Raw genomic sequence first — 15,000 nt, forward strand, 5'->3', positions numbered from 1 at the left:
TTATTATTTTTACCAATTTTGCTAGATTGCACAATTCTCTCTTATTTTCTATTCTAAACAATTGACTAAACTTTATACTATTTGGTCTAGTGTAATAATACCTTTTTATATATAATTCTCTGAGGCTGCTAAGATAAGGACATACCCGAGTATAGTGGTACTCATCAGCCTGTTCCTGGGTATTACACATTGGGAATGGTTTTGTCCCTTGGGAAGCCGAGTATCGCTTCTTATCAGCATCAGGAAACCTACTTTATAGTTAGAGCTTAACCCATTATCATTAATTTCACATAATAAATTGTGCTTATCTATATCACAAATTCCGAGATCAACACATTTCCTAACCCAATTATTATTAAATTCACATGGGTTGCTCCATATATCAGATAGACCACACTTGTTTAGAATACTTTTAATTTTTACAATATATTTCGACTTGAATTCATTGCTATCGTGTAACTTTCTTAATAGTAAATACATGGTGTGGGATAACTTATGCTGTTTATCTTGACTGATCTTTAACCAAAAGATTACCATTCTCTTTTCAATTTTAATTGTTAAACCAAATTGACCTAGTTCTCCGTAAGCCATACAATTTGCTGACTGTTTCTTTATTTGTAGAATACTTTCACTATGTAAAGTTATCCCTGCTCAAAAAATTATATATATATATATATATATATATATATATATATATATATATATATATATATATATATGAGAGTAAAACGTATTATCTAAAACCCATTATTTCAAACTTCTGATACATTTTATGAATCTTAAACAGTGAGATCATGTAACAGTTAAATTACATAATGAACTCTCTGCCTTAACCTATAATAGTGATGATGATAATATTAAACAATATATTAACCCTTATATTAACACACCATCCCAGACAAAGATATCAAAACCTATGGTACATTTCAAGATTATTCATAGAAACAAGATGATGTTGTTTTTATTATTATTATTATTATTATTATTATTATTATTATTATTATTATTATTATTATTATTATTATTATTATTATTATAAAAATAAAGCTACAATCTTCAATGTTTTCATTATTTTCTTATTAGGTAAATTGACGAAGCCTCCTGCGAGACACTGATGAAGAATTCAGAAACAAATTAAATTCTAAAGTTAATTTCTAATTTTAATTAAGAATTTGAGCTATTTGTCCATTCCGTTGTCTGTGTACAACTTTGGGAAATCCTGGAAGATAATACCAACCGAAACTTGAAATAGTTTGTACGACACTGACGAAAATAGTTCGAATTTGTAGAAATTCTTGTACACTGAGTAGCATTTTAGATATTATTTACTTAATGTATAGATATTTATTGATGTAATAAATACGTTTTAACTGTAAACATATAAAATAATACATTAAGACAAAGTTTAATCCACTAATTAAACGTATGAAATCATTCTTTTCCTATTTCGTCTGCTCAAAACTTACGATGACGTCATCCCAACACCTTATTTTAGTGTCCTTGCAGCAGTCAGGAGTACCAACCTCTGAAACCTCAAAGGACGATTAATCACAGAAAATATGATTAATTGAGCTCATTTATCAACACCAATTATTAGAATTCATATAAAGAATATAATTTAGGATTCGTGATATATAATCATACAAGCCATTTATATATTATTATTTTTATATTGCATCGTTTTCTGTTGGTAATCAGGGTCTTCATTTCTCTTATGATGGGTCGATGCATTATTAGTTTGGGGGAAAAATAAAGTCAGCCTTACTTATAAACTCGTTAGTTTAATCATATTAGCCTTAATATAAGTATTCAGCAGAACAGTTTAGGAAATTAATACTGAATGCATATACTGAAATTTATTTGAAACTATAACTTCCGAGAAAATTGCAAATATGACCATTTTCTAACACCCTTCCTCCCCTGCAGTTAACCAGAATAACTAAGCTTCTCTCAGAGGCCAATAGATGGAGTTGGAAACTTGTTTATAGTTATATGAATGCAATATATCATATGACAATAGAAATTCTATTTTAGTGTGGTAATAAGGTTTTGTTTTGAAGCTTCCATTAACCAACAAATCAAACCAAATCAACAAAACAAAACAAAAACCAACCAAAACAAACCAAACTAAACCGAATTAATACATAACCTAACCAAACCAATATAAAACAAAACCAAACCAAACAAAAAACCCAAACTGAACCAAATCAAATCAAACCATACCAATCCAACCCCGCAGTACAACCAAAACCAAAGCAAACCAAAAAAAAAAAAAAACACCTAAACCAAACCAATCCAGACCAAACTTTAAACTAAACTGAAATCAAAACCAAACTAAAACCAATTAATAAAACCAAAGCCCCAGCCAAAACCAAAACCAAAATGAAAACCAAACTAAACCCGAGACAACCCATCCCACCATAACCCAAACTAAACCAAACCAAACCTAAAACCAAACCCATGCCAAACCAATACAAACCTAACTGAAACAAACCAAACTATAACCAAACAAAAACCATAACACAACCAAAACTAAACAAAGCCCTAAACTGAACCAAACCAAGCCAAACTAAAACCAAACCAAACCACCATACCAAAACCGATCCCAAACCCAATCAAAACTTAACCAAACCAAACCACCTAACTAAAACCAAACCAAAACCAAAACCTAACCCAAATCCAAACCAAACCAAACCACCAAATTAAACCAAACTCAACCACCAATCTAAAAATAATTCAAAACCAAAACTAAAACAAAACCAAAAGCAAACCACCAAACAAACACCAAAACCAAACCACTAAACTAAAACCAAGCCAAGCCCAAACCAAACAAAAACCAAACCAAACCACCAAACTAAAACAAAACCAAAACCAAACTAAAACCAAACCACTAAACTAAATCCAAGCCAAACCCCAAACCCAATCAAAACCAAACCAAACCACCAAACTAAAACAAAACCAAAACCAAACCATCAAACTAAAACAAAACCAAACCACTAAACTAAAACCAAGCCAAACCCAAACCCAATCAAAACTAAGCCAAACCACCAAACTAAAACAAAACCAAAACCAAACCACTAAATTAAAACCAAACCACTAAACTAAAACCAAGCCAAACCCAAACCCAATCAAAACCAAACCACCAAACCACTAAACTAAAACCAAACCACTAAACTAAAACAAAACCAAACCAAACCACCAAACTAAAACTAAAACCAAACCACTAAACTAAAACCAAAACCAAACCAAACCACCAAACTAAAACAAAACCAAAACCAAACCACCAAACTAAAACCAAAACCAAACCAAACCACCAAACTAAAACCAAACCACTAAACTAAAACCAAGCCAAACTCAAACCCAAACCAAACAAAACCGAAACCAAACCTAAAACACACCAATGCCAAGATTGATAGATACCATATTAGGGTGAATTTACCGTTCTCTTTGACACCTTTTGTAAAAATGAATCCTTCAGTTCAGATATAAGTTTGCTATAGATTTTGTAACTGATTTGTTTTGTGTTCAAAGGAATAGTCTGGTAGTTCAGTCTTTGATACGATTAAAAGAAAATATATAGATTCGAAGGTATTTTAAATTTGTTGCACATCTATTTTGGTTTTTTGTCTTATGATTTCAATGTTCCTCAATAATTACTACATTCAGTTCAGGGGAAGTAAAAACATAAGTTATAGCTATTGCTGTTCATCTTTAAACAATGAATGTGTATCTTGCTCCCCTTCTCGGCGCAATAGGTTTCATGGCTCTTGGTTAATTGGATATAATAATAATAATAATAATAATAATAATAATAATAATAATAATAATCATGCCGTGAAAACTCAAAATGGAACTGAAGAAAGGATTTGTAAAATGTTTCACATGGAGTGTAGCATTATACAGTTCTGAAAACCTGGACTATTAAAGCAACAGACAAGAAGCCTCTGCCAAGGATTCGAAATGTGGATATAAGGGAGGAGGAGGAGGAGGGTGTTGAAAATAAGTTGGAGAGACCACAAGACCTGAAGGGAGGGAAGGAAGGAGGTGGTACCAAGATCTAAAAGAGTTGACCATGAATAGAGAATTATGGAGGACGACTAATCCATGAAAGGACCTCATGCCTTGGGTCAGAACACTATAGTATGACAGTAGCAGGACGCACTGGGTAGTAGTATAGCTCACCTTAACAGCATAGAGAGCAACTAAGTTTCAACTGGCTTGCTAGAACAAGCTGTGAGTGGAGCCAAATGTGGCATTTTAATTAACAGGGTTAAGACATGAAGTGGGACGAAGTGGTGCCAATGTGAACACTTGTTTTATTCATGAGTTTCTAACCGCTTTTATTCCCTTTGTCAGCAAATAGATTTTGCCTCGTTCTGTCTGCAAATCTAAGTTCGCCTAACAACGCATGAATGACACTTGCTTAATGGCCAGTTCAGCCCTGTCACTTTTTCTGATTTCATTTCCCAGGATTCTCAGACACCATCTACTTTACTCTCACCTTCCGTCACATTCGTCTGGGTCAGTGGGAATACTACTGATACAGTTTGTTATTCCTTGTCTGTTATTTTATGTATTTCTGTATATTCGTTTGTTTGTTGACACATTTATTACCTCCGCCAACGATGTTGGAAGGTTATGTTTTACCCCCTTTTTGTGTGGGTTTGTTTGTGAACAGCTTCCTGGCCATAATTTCAATCGTAGAGTAATGAAACTTACAGGGATTAACTGTTATGTAAAAAGCTGGAAATTATTAAATTTTGGAAGGTCAAGGTCAAAGGTCAAGCAAAATGTCCAATTCACGCAATCAGCTATAAGTTTGGACATCATTGTCATAGAGACTTCAAACTTCGTTCATATTTGAGTGTATGAAAATCCACGCCAATTAATACATGTTAAGGTCAAAGGTCAAGGTCAAGCAAAAGGTCGAGAAATAAGTGTTTCATTGTATGTATTAATATTCAAAACTGTTATAAGTTTAATGCATTTCTTAGCGTCATTCAACTATCTCTTGTTTGACCTTTATCCTGAAAATGGTGTTATAAGTATTGGGTGGTATACCTGATTTTTGGGTTGGTTTTTGTGTGTGCGCGCGCGCGCGTTCGTGCGTGGGTGCCTGTATCAGTGGCATCAATGTGTTTCCTATAGAAATTCTCGTATTTTCTCAGATTCTCGGGTGTAGGGCTGTGGTTACAGAAACTTCATTGTTTTTTTTTTTTTTTTTCATTTATTCTGTTATTACAGCACTGTTTCCACAGGAATATGTCTTTAGCAAGTAATTACTGATTAACATAATCTTTTTCATAATTTTACCATTGATCCCAATCTTTGCATTTCTCTGTGATGTTTCTTTGAAGTCCTCTCGGGGGAATATTATTGTCTCTCACCTTCCCACGGTTTGTCCAAGAGCTGTCAATCATCTGTCATTGGGGTGTTGGTGAGGAAGGGGTGGTAGGTTGGTGGTGCCAGTAACCATTGCCCCCCCTCCCCCCCCACACACACGTCATTTTATAGCCTATTCGTTCAATATTCTTGATAAGGAAGTATGGAATGTTACGTCTTTAGAAAACAGATGAAGAAAGTAATTTCATTTTTAATATTTGATAACAATTTCATGAATACATACAACCGTTCATGAAATGCCTTTAAAAGTCCTCAAGCTCTAAATCCAGGTCACTTACAGGTGATTACGTCATCAAACAACTAAATCCAGGTCACATACAGGTGAATCAGTGTTTAACTAGTTAATCTACTTGACTTTCTCAATAGTTAACTTTGGTTCAGTTGTGAAATTGTAGCCTACATGATGGTCTTGCTCAAAGTAGTTAGCAGCTCCTCTAGGAGAAGGGCACTCCAAAATCAAACCATTATTCTCTAGTATTGGGAAGTGCCATAGCCTCTGCACCCTGGCCTTCCACTGTCTTGGATTGCAGTTCTCTTGCTTGAGGGTACAGTTGGGAATGCTGTTCTATCTTATTTCACTAACTCTTTTTTACGTTTTTATAGTTTATATGTGAAGGGTCTAATTCAATCTTGTTACTGTTCTTGAAATATTTTATTTTGGTTGTTTATTCTTTACTTGTAGTTTATCTATTTACTTGTTTCCTTTCCTCACTGGGCTATTTTCCCTGTTGGAGCCCTTGTGCTTATAGCATGTTGCTTTTCCAACTAGGGTTATAGCCTGGCGTGTAATAATAATAATAATAATAATGATAATAATAATAATAAGCCTTATATTTTCCGCTATGGCCACCAGCAAATCCTCTATAGATCAGCAGTTCAACTGCATTGCATTTTGCCTTGAATTTGATTTTATATAGATAAGATTTCATGTAAAAAGTGACTTTGATGTTTTAACATTAGATATTAATAGTAAAGCTACACACCAATTGCATCTATTATTATTATTATTATTATTATTACTTGCTAAGCTACAACCCTAGTAGGAAAAGCAGGATGCTGTGAATCCAGGGGCTCCAACAAAGAAAATAGCCCAGTGAGGAAAGGAAACAAGGAAAAATATATTTTAAGAAGAGTAACAACATTAAAACAAATATTTCCTATATAAACTATAAAAACTTTAACAAAACAAGAGGAAGAGAAATAAGACAGAATAGAGTGTACCCTCAAGCAAGAGAACTTGATATTATTAGAGCAGTAAAGTGTCAAAATAATTAGCAACTTCATTATTTCAAATAGTTCAATGAAGACCACCAACACTGATCTTTCGAATGACATGAAATATTCTCTCTCTCTCTCTCTCTCTCTCTCTCTCTCTCTCTCTCTCTCTCTCTCTCTCTCTCTCTCTCTCTCTCTCTCTCTCTCTCTCATTTCCCGTTTATCACCATCCTTCTCCCAGACCTCTCACCATTCCTTCTTTCCCCTTCGGTCACATTCATAAAAAAAGAAAAAAAAAAAACATGATTTTAGTTTTTGATTTGAGTTTGTTCTCAAATTATTGTTCGAGACATTTTTTTCAATATCTGTAACATTTTGGTTTTGAATTAATAATAATAATAATAATAATAATAATAATAATAATAATAATAATAATAATAATAATAATAATAATAATAAGTGTGATGGAGTTTGTTTTGTTTGCTAAAAAAGTAAAGTTTTTTCTCGTCTTAGACATTAGTTTTCCTTGCACGGAGTACTGTACGCATCAATAGGAGATCTGTGCACTTTTTATACTTCTACATCTCTCTCTCTCTCTCTCTCTCTCTCTCTCTCTCTCTCTCTCTCTCTCTCTCTCTCTCTCTCTCTCTCTCTCTCAGCGTCGTATAGCAATTGTAGACTTTGCCAGAGTTGCATCTTAGCGCTGATTTCAATCTTCTATCCATCTTCCACTTGGAATCTGTTGTTCAGTTTGTCTGAATGATGTTGTTGTTGCATTGCAAGTGCAGGGCTTTCTCCCTGTTGCACGTGAGCACTGATTGGTCTCCTAGGTCCCAGTGCTTTGTGCCACTTTAGTTTAAAATTCATAGATGTCTTTCGATCCTGTTGCTTTCCCCCATTTCTTCTGTGAATCTTAACTGAAGTCACAGCTTACTTCATCTGAGAGAGAGAGAGAGAGAGAGAGAGAGAGAGAGAGAGAGAGAGAGAGAGAGAGAGAGAGAGAGAAAGAGAGAGAGAGAGGGGGGGGGGCTTAGGTTTTCCCTTACCCATTATGTTATATATATATATATATATATATATATATATATATATATATATATATATATTATATATATATATATATATATATATATATATATATATATATATATATATATATATATATATATATATATATATATATATATATATAGATATATATATTATATATATATATATATATATATATATATATATATATATATATATATATATATATATATACGTATATATATTATATTCATTTGATATCAGGGTATATATCAGAATAATACTTTAGGTAACCATATAGTAATCTGGTATAATTTATATATTTACTAGTAGTTATTCAAACGTTTTTTTTATTAGCTATTCAGTCTTTTCATACGGTGTATATATATATATATATATATATATATATATATATATATATATATATATATATATATACCCTTTTTGAGGGAAGATCCCTTAATGTTGTGAAATAGTTTGTGTATCGTCATGACCAGCAAAACTGTACTATAAAACATAATAATTCTGTTACATCCTTTAAATTTGTTGACCCAAAAATACTGAAGTTATTACATAGATTGATTACAGTCCGTGACTGACTGTATGTAAGTTACAGCAGCTGTCTTTGGAAGAACCAACCACCTTGTTTGCTTGTTTGCCAGGAAAGTCTTTGTTCTTTAATTCTACGATTTATTATGATTTTAAAGTTTGCTTTTATCCAATTTTCAATTTGGCTTATTAATTTACATAAATTTAGTATTAATTTATGTCAAATACATTAATGAATATATCTCTGGCAATGATATTATTTTGCTTTGAAAATACCCTTTGAAATCAAAATTGACTGGAAGACTCCAGCCAATAGGAGGACAGGTTTTAAGCATCTTAGCCAAAGAACGAAAGTTTAAGCCAATGAGAGACTGGCTTACAAAGGGCTTCTGTTGAAGCCCTGTGATTGGCTGATGGAAATTTAATGGTTTTCAGAGCATTTCACTACGAGCCCTGAAGGAGTGAGGATCAAAGGTCAGTTGAGTGGTAGATTTAGAAATTGATTTTGAATTTATATATATATTAATTGGTTGGATTTTATAGTTATGAAATCTATAGAAATAAGTAGTCTTTTTATTCGTTATTAAGAAGATGTTGGTTTGATTAAAATGTAAAAAATACGATGAAAATTGGCCAAACCCTAGACATAATTAAAGACATGTCTGAAGTCTTTGTCCGGCTGTGGACTAGAAACGGGTTGCATTTGATTATATATATATATATATATATATATATATATATATATATATATATATATATATATATATATAATGATATGATGTAGCTTTTTCTAGTCCAGTGCAGGACAAAGGCTTAAGACATGTCTTTATTCATGTCTGGGGTCTGGGCATTTTTCATCAGCACGCTCGCCACTGCGGATTGGTAATAGGAGATTATTGTCTTCGGTCACAGCAAACCAACCTAGTATAGGTGCCCCTGACTAGTACAGCTTTGCTGGTCATGGCGATACGCAAACCCTTTCACCACGTTAAGGTATCCACACTTGGAAAGGATTACTTTGTCCGAGGTCATTGAAAAACAGTAAGCCATTTACGAGGTTATAGACATATGAAATAAGTACATTTAATTGTTTAATATATATTACTGGAAAGATAAGTCACGGGGCGGGGGGGGGGGGGTGGCCGGGGGGCGGGGGCGGACATTGAGTAACTACCTATCATTAAGGTATGACTGACAGGTGAGAGAGTTGATGGTTGTATCAAGTGGCCCATGAAATTTGACTTTTTTATCAACGATTAATGTTGGTTAGAGTTGAAGTTATTCATTTTGTTTTGCCCTTTTCAATTTTAAAATCTCATTTTACGCTCTTTGGTGATACATTTTTTATTTTTCATTATTTATTCGAGTTACCTGTTAATGATGTGATAAGAATAAGATTCCTGATTTAATTAGGTTATATTGATGTAATTCAAATTAATACTGATGGCATTGATTTTTATGGGCTTAATATGATATAATTAAGTCATTATTAAACAGTTCTCTTATATTACTCTCATTAAGTAATTACTCAAGTAAATATATTGATTAAATCATAAATTGTGTAATTGTTATTAATTTGTAGGTGGAATTGTTATTCATTAATATATTGATTCATTTAGAGGAAGTTTTGAACATTTAGGTCTATATATGGTTTGAGGATATCAATTATTTGAAAATATCAAAATCATTTCCTAATTTTATAATCTTCGTAAACACATTGACTCTCTTTGGAGTAACAACTGCTCATTTCAGAGGCAATTTTAGCTGTTTTTACAACAATCTTTATTTGTTCTCCTAAAACGTCTTGTCTTCATTCAAAAAAAAAAAAAAAAAAAAAAAACACATTTCGTGGTGCTAATAGAGGTTTTTGCAATTTTTTTTAACGTGTAAGTAGTTTTACCCAAGGAGTCGGGGTTAAATCCCCCATAATTCGTTGTTAAATCCTCTCAGGATTCGTTGTTAAATCCCCTCGGAATTCGTTGTTAAATCTCCTCAGGATTCGTTAAATCCCTTGGGTTGGTGGTTCTCTCTCTAGAATTCGTGGATAAATCTCCCAAGAATTCGGACTTGAATCCCAAAAGGATTCTGTAAAATCCCCCAGATTTCGTGATTCCATCCCCCCAGATTTCGTGGTTAAATTTGGTGTTGAATCCCCAGATTTCGTGGTGAAACCCCCAGGAATTCTGGGTTAAATTCTCCAAGGTTCGGGATTAAAATCTCCTCAAAATTTGTGGTTAAATGCCACAAGCATTTGGATTTAAATACCTAGGATTCGTGGTTAAATTCCCCACAGGATTAAGGAATATATCCCTCAGGATTTTGGTGAAAATCCACCCACAGAATTCTTTGATAATTCACCCAGGATATTGGGGTAAATCCCCACAGGATTCGCGTATAAATCTCCAAGGATTTTAGGATAAATTCCAGGGATTTTGTGGTAAACACCCATAGGATTTGCAGTTAAATCCCCAGGCTTCATTGTTAAATTCCTGAAGATTCGGGGTTAGATCCCCTAGGATTCGTGGTTAATGCCCCAAGCATTTGGATTTAAAGCCCCAGGATTCGTGGTTAAATTCCCCACAGGATTATGGGATGAATCCGCCATGATTTTAGAGAAAATACCCCCCCCCATAGAATTCGGTGATAAATCCTTCAGGATTTTGTGGTAAATCGACAGGGTTTTTTGACAAATCTCCCTGGATTTTGTGGTAAATCCCCCCAAGGATTTGGGGTTAAACCCCCATGGTTCGGGTGTGAGGTTTGTGTATCTTAGCTGGGTTGGGAGTATGTTGACTTATTTCAAACGATCATTTGTCAAAGGAAACATTAAACTTGAGGTCAACAATGTTTTTGTATTCGAGTTCTTCTAAGGTTAGCGACCAACAGGACGGCTCAACTTGTAACTTCGCGTAACTACATTCACATGAAACTGGCAAAATCTGTTTTTAAAAATCCTGTTTTTTTTTTATAATCAAAGTTATTAAAACTCCAGATATATGTTCATCTAAATGTCTTGATTTTCAAAATAGCCTGATGAAAATGGGCTAAAGCATGACACCTTAATTTTCCCATTTAATTTATTACCTCCGCCAACGCTGTTGGGAGGCGTGCTATGTTTTATACCCTGTGTGTTTGTTTGTTTGTGTACAGCTTCCTGGGCAAAATTTTAGTCGTAGAGTAATGAAACTTTCAGGGATTAACTTTTGTCAAAAGCTGGAAATGATTAAATTTTGAAATTCACATAATCAGCCACAAGTTTGGACATCGTTATCATATTTCAGTGTATGAAAATCCACTGCATATAATACATAAGGTGAAGGGTCAAAGTCAGGGTCGAGCAAAAGGTCAAGGAATAAGCTGCCCCGGCGGAGGTCTGCCCTCACTGAGTGCCCCTCTAGTTCTCTAATGTTCACATTAACCTTTTTTATTCATTGATAAGGTCAACTAACGTCGTCTGTACTTTTATTATTTCTGACATTTCCTTCTATTTTCGTTTAGTGCAGTTGTTGCCTACTTGGCTAATTCTCTTGCATTTACTGGGATAATTAACAGAAGAGTATAATAACAAACGAATCATTCGGTAGAGACAGCATTTACTGCTCCAGAAAGATAGAAGCTCCAGCCTGTACTGGAGCAGTAATTTAGGTCTGTATTGAGTAAGTGACCTCTGACATCCCCCTTGTTAGATTGACCTTTTTGTCTGTTAAAGAGTCCCACTCTGTTGATATAAATGTCAGAGTAGGTCATGAGGCCAATGACCTTTTAAAGAGATATATTAATCACCCCTCACCCCCACCTTTGTTGCTCACAGTTGGGGTGAGGTTGGGGGTGTCTTTTAACTGGCTGCTCAGAGTAGGGGTGTAAGGCTCTTATTATTATTACACAGCGTATTTTCTATATATCCTCATTTTCAAATTTTTTGGTTAAATGATCAGGTGATTGAGGACAATATGGAAATAATCTTTATGCAAATGTAACCGTTGAAATTACAACGCCATACACGCTTGCTCTTATAAGATTTATGCATTCCAAGGCGCCCAGCATTTCACACACCACATATTGCTCGTTTATTGTCTAATCCACATTTTCGAAGCACTTAGAGGACAAGAAAGTGTTCAGTTTCCTCTTGAAAGCCTTAATAATAAATTCAGTCTTTCTGATATCTAGGGGAGCTTATTTTATAATCTCTGGACCCCATATTCAAAGGCTCTAGATCCTACAGTAGACATATATCTAGGTTCGAATAATTTGAAACCATCGTTAACTATTTTCGCGTCAACACAATTTTTTTGGCTGCACAATATGTAAAAATTCTCTTAGATATTCTGGACGTCCGGTTCTGATAACTTGATGGGTTATTGTATATATTCTAAACTCAATTCTTGCTTTAGTAGGCAGACGGTGTAAATCAATGAGTGTAGGAGTGATATAAATTCTCTCTCTCTCTCTCTCTCTCTCTCTCTCTCTCTCTCTCTCTCTCTCTCTCTCTCTCTCTCAATTGTAAATGGTCTATTGTAAAAATAGCTAGAACTCCATAATATGATCTGTTCAAAGTTTTGAAGCCTTGACATTTTAAGAGAGCAGGGTTAGGTGTGTGTGTGTTTGTGTGTGTGGTTGTGTGCGTGTTTTTTTTTTTTTTTGGGGGGGGGGGGGGTGTTACCAGTCCCTCTGGCATGGCAGGAAGCTTCTTGTTTTGTAATGACATTCTCCTTCGTCTCAGTTGCTGTTTTTTTTTTCGTAGAGAGAGAGAGAGAGAGAGAGAGAGAGAGAGAGAGAGAGAGAGAGAGAGAGAGAGAGAGAGAGAGAAGAGTGAGTATTTTAACACGAATAAATCGGGTACTACATCGATTTTATGTAGCTTTTAACATCCATCACTTAGTCAATATTATACATATTTGATTAATATTTTTACTGATATTAGGTAAGACTTCATTTCGAGTAATTAAAGTTGGAATTACTTAAATAAATTAATTGGAAATTAAATTAGTTTAAAGATCCTTTGTAGTTTCTAACCTTTTAAAGAATCTACAGAGGGTTTTAGAATGTGGACTATATTTCGTTCTAAGCGGTAATAAGAAGAAGAAGAAGAAGAATGAACTGTGGGGATATTTATTACCCCGGTACGATGTCTTGGTCTCCATAGGGCCCAAATCTCATTGATCACATTAGAAAGACCATACGATGCACAGGGATTTTAATTGCTCTCTCTCTCTCTCTCTCTCTCTCTCTCTCGAGAGAGAGAGAGAGAGAGAGAGAGAGAGAGAGAGAGAGAGATTCAAAACCATACGTTCAAGGGGGAAATGGATTAAATGAACGTCATTGTAACTTGAAGCAATTTTCCTCAACACACAACGATAAGCTATTTTTCATAAAATTTCGTTGATAGTTTTACTTATCTTAATATTAAAAAGTCGGTTTTCGGCCCTTTTAATAATTTTTTTTCAGACATTCCTCTACATTCCTAACCCAAATAGCGGAACATAAATGGTCTCTTCACCGACTATCTCCCAATTTTCCCCATATCTGATTTTATTCCTCAAAGATCAATTGTACCAACTTTTACCATATTTTCTTCATTTTCTATATATTTTAATATTCATCTACACAATATGATTCATTTGCATTCAGTTTATGAATTCTAAAATTTGAATTAATTTTAGAGTGGTCGTCGGCGAAAAGGCCGTTACCAAAATGGTCTTTTCACCGATAGTGTCCCGCTATTTCCTATATCTTATTTTCTTCCTCCACATTTATTTTTACTATATTTTCTTAATTTTCTATACTTTTCATGATTAATATACGTAATATGATTTATCTGGATGCAATTTATGAATTTATTATGGGATTAGTTAATAGAATTATTTTCGGTGAAAAGGCCGTCGATGTACGATCTTTCCGGTAGGTTGAAACTCTCATGACGTCTCAACGTGATATTTTTGTAGTTTTATTTATAATTTTAGTATCTCTGCAAATCATTAATTATTTCTTATGTTGATTTACGTATTTTTTTGGATATTTTGCATGATATAATTACTTCTGCCAACGAAGTTTGAAGGAGGTTATGTTTTACCTCGTGTGTGTGTGTGTGTGTGTGTGCGTGTGCGTGTGTGAACAGCTTCCTGGTCGCAATTTTACTCTAGCTTTTGTTATCTTCACCAACCAATTGTTACTTGAGTCTAACATATTTGAGTTTTCCTCTCTCTCTCTCTCTCTCTCTCTCTCTCTCTCTCTCTCTCTCTCTCTCTCTCTCACAGTAAATACAGTTTAGCTAAAATTGAAAAAGTGCTATTTTATATACAGTATACTTCTTTTCAGATTTATGGTCCTGCAGTAGATATCATTCGAGCACCAAAGGACTTGTTGAAGATAGGCTACAACCGTGAAATAACACTACAATTACAAGTAAGTTATTATTATCATTATTTGCTACATATATCTTGAAAGGTTTCATGCCATTTACGAAGTATTAATTATAGAATTATAGTAATCCTTCCTCCTTATCCAAGCTTGGCATCCAAAGGTTACGGTAGTGGACTAAGGACTATTCCATGAATCTTGTCTGACAAAGTTTTGAAATAGAAGTTTTGGTATTATATTTACTTCGTGAGAAGTTCTCATTTCTATTTGTTGCTTATAAATAGAAAATGCACAGGCATATATATATATATATATATATATACATATATATATATATATATATATATATATATATATATATATATATATATATATATATATATATATATATACATACACACATTAATTATACCTTCACACAAAGTATTTCGGTGTAATTTTCAGTAT

The 15,000-nt window shown here is 33.8% G+C and overlaps 1 long non-coding RNA gene across 1 annotated transcript in view; it reads left to right on the top strand.

Annotated features, from left to right (window-relative positions):
- LOC137636968 (uncharacterized) overlaps positions 1–14,599 on the top strand; it is a 52,159-nt gene extending 37,560 nt beyond the window's left edge. Inside the window, exon 3 of the long non-coding RNA XR_011043318.1 lies at positions 14,512–14,599. This is a non-coding gene — a long non-coding RNA (uncharacterized lncRNA). The remainder of the gene's footprint in view (positions 1–14,511) is intronic.
- Positions 14,600–15,000: the final 401 nt, after the last annotated feature.

Source organism: Palaemon carinicauda, chromosome 3 (genome assembly GCF_036898095.1).
Source record: "Palaemon carinicauda isolate YSFRI2023 chromosome 3, ASM3689809v2, whole genome shotgun sequence".
NCBI lineage: Eukaryota > Metazoa > Arthropoda > Malacostraca > Decapoda > Palaemonidae > Palaemon > Palaemon carinicauda.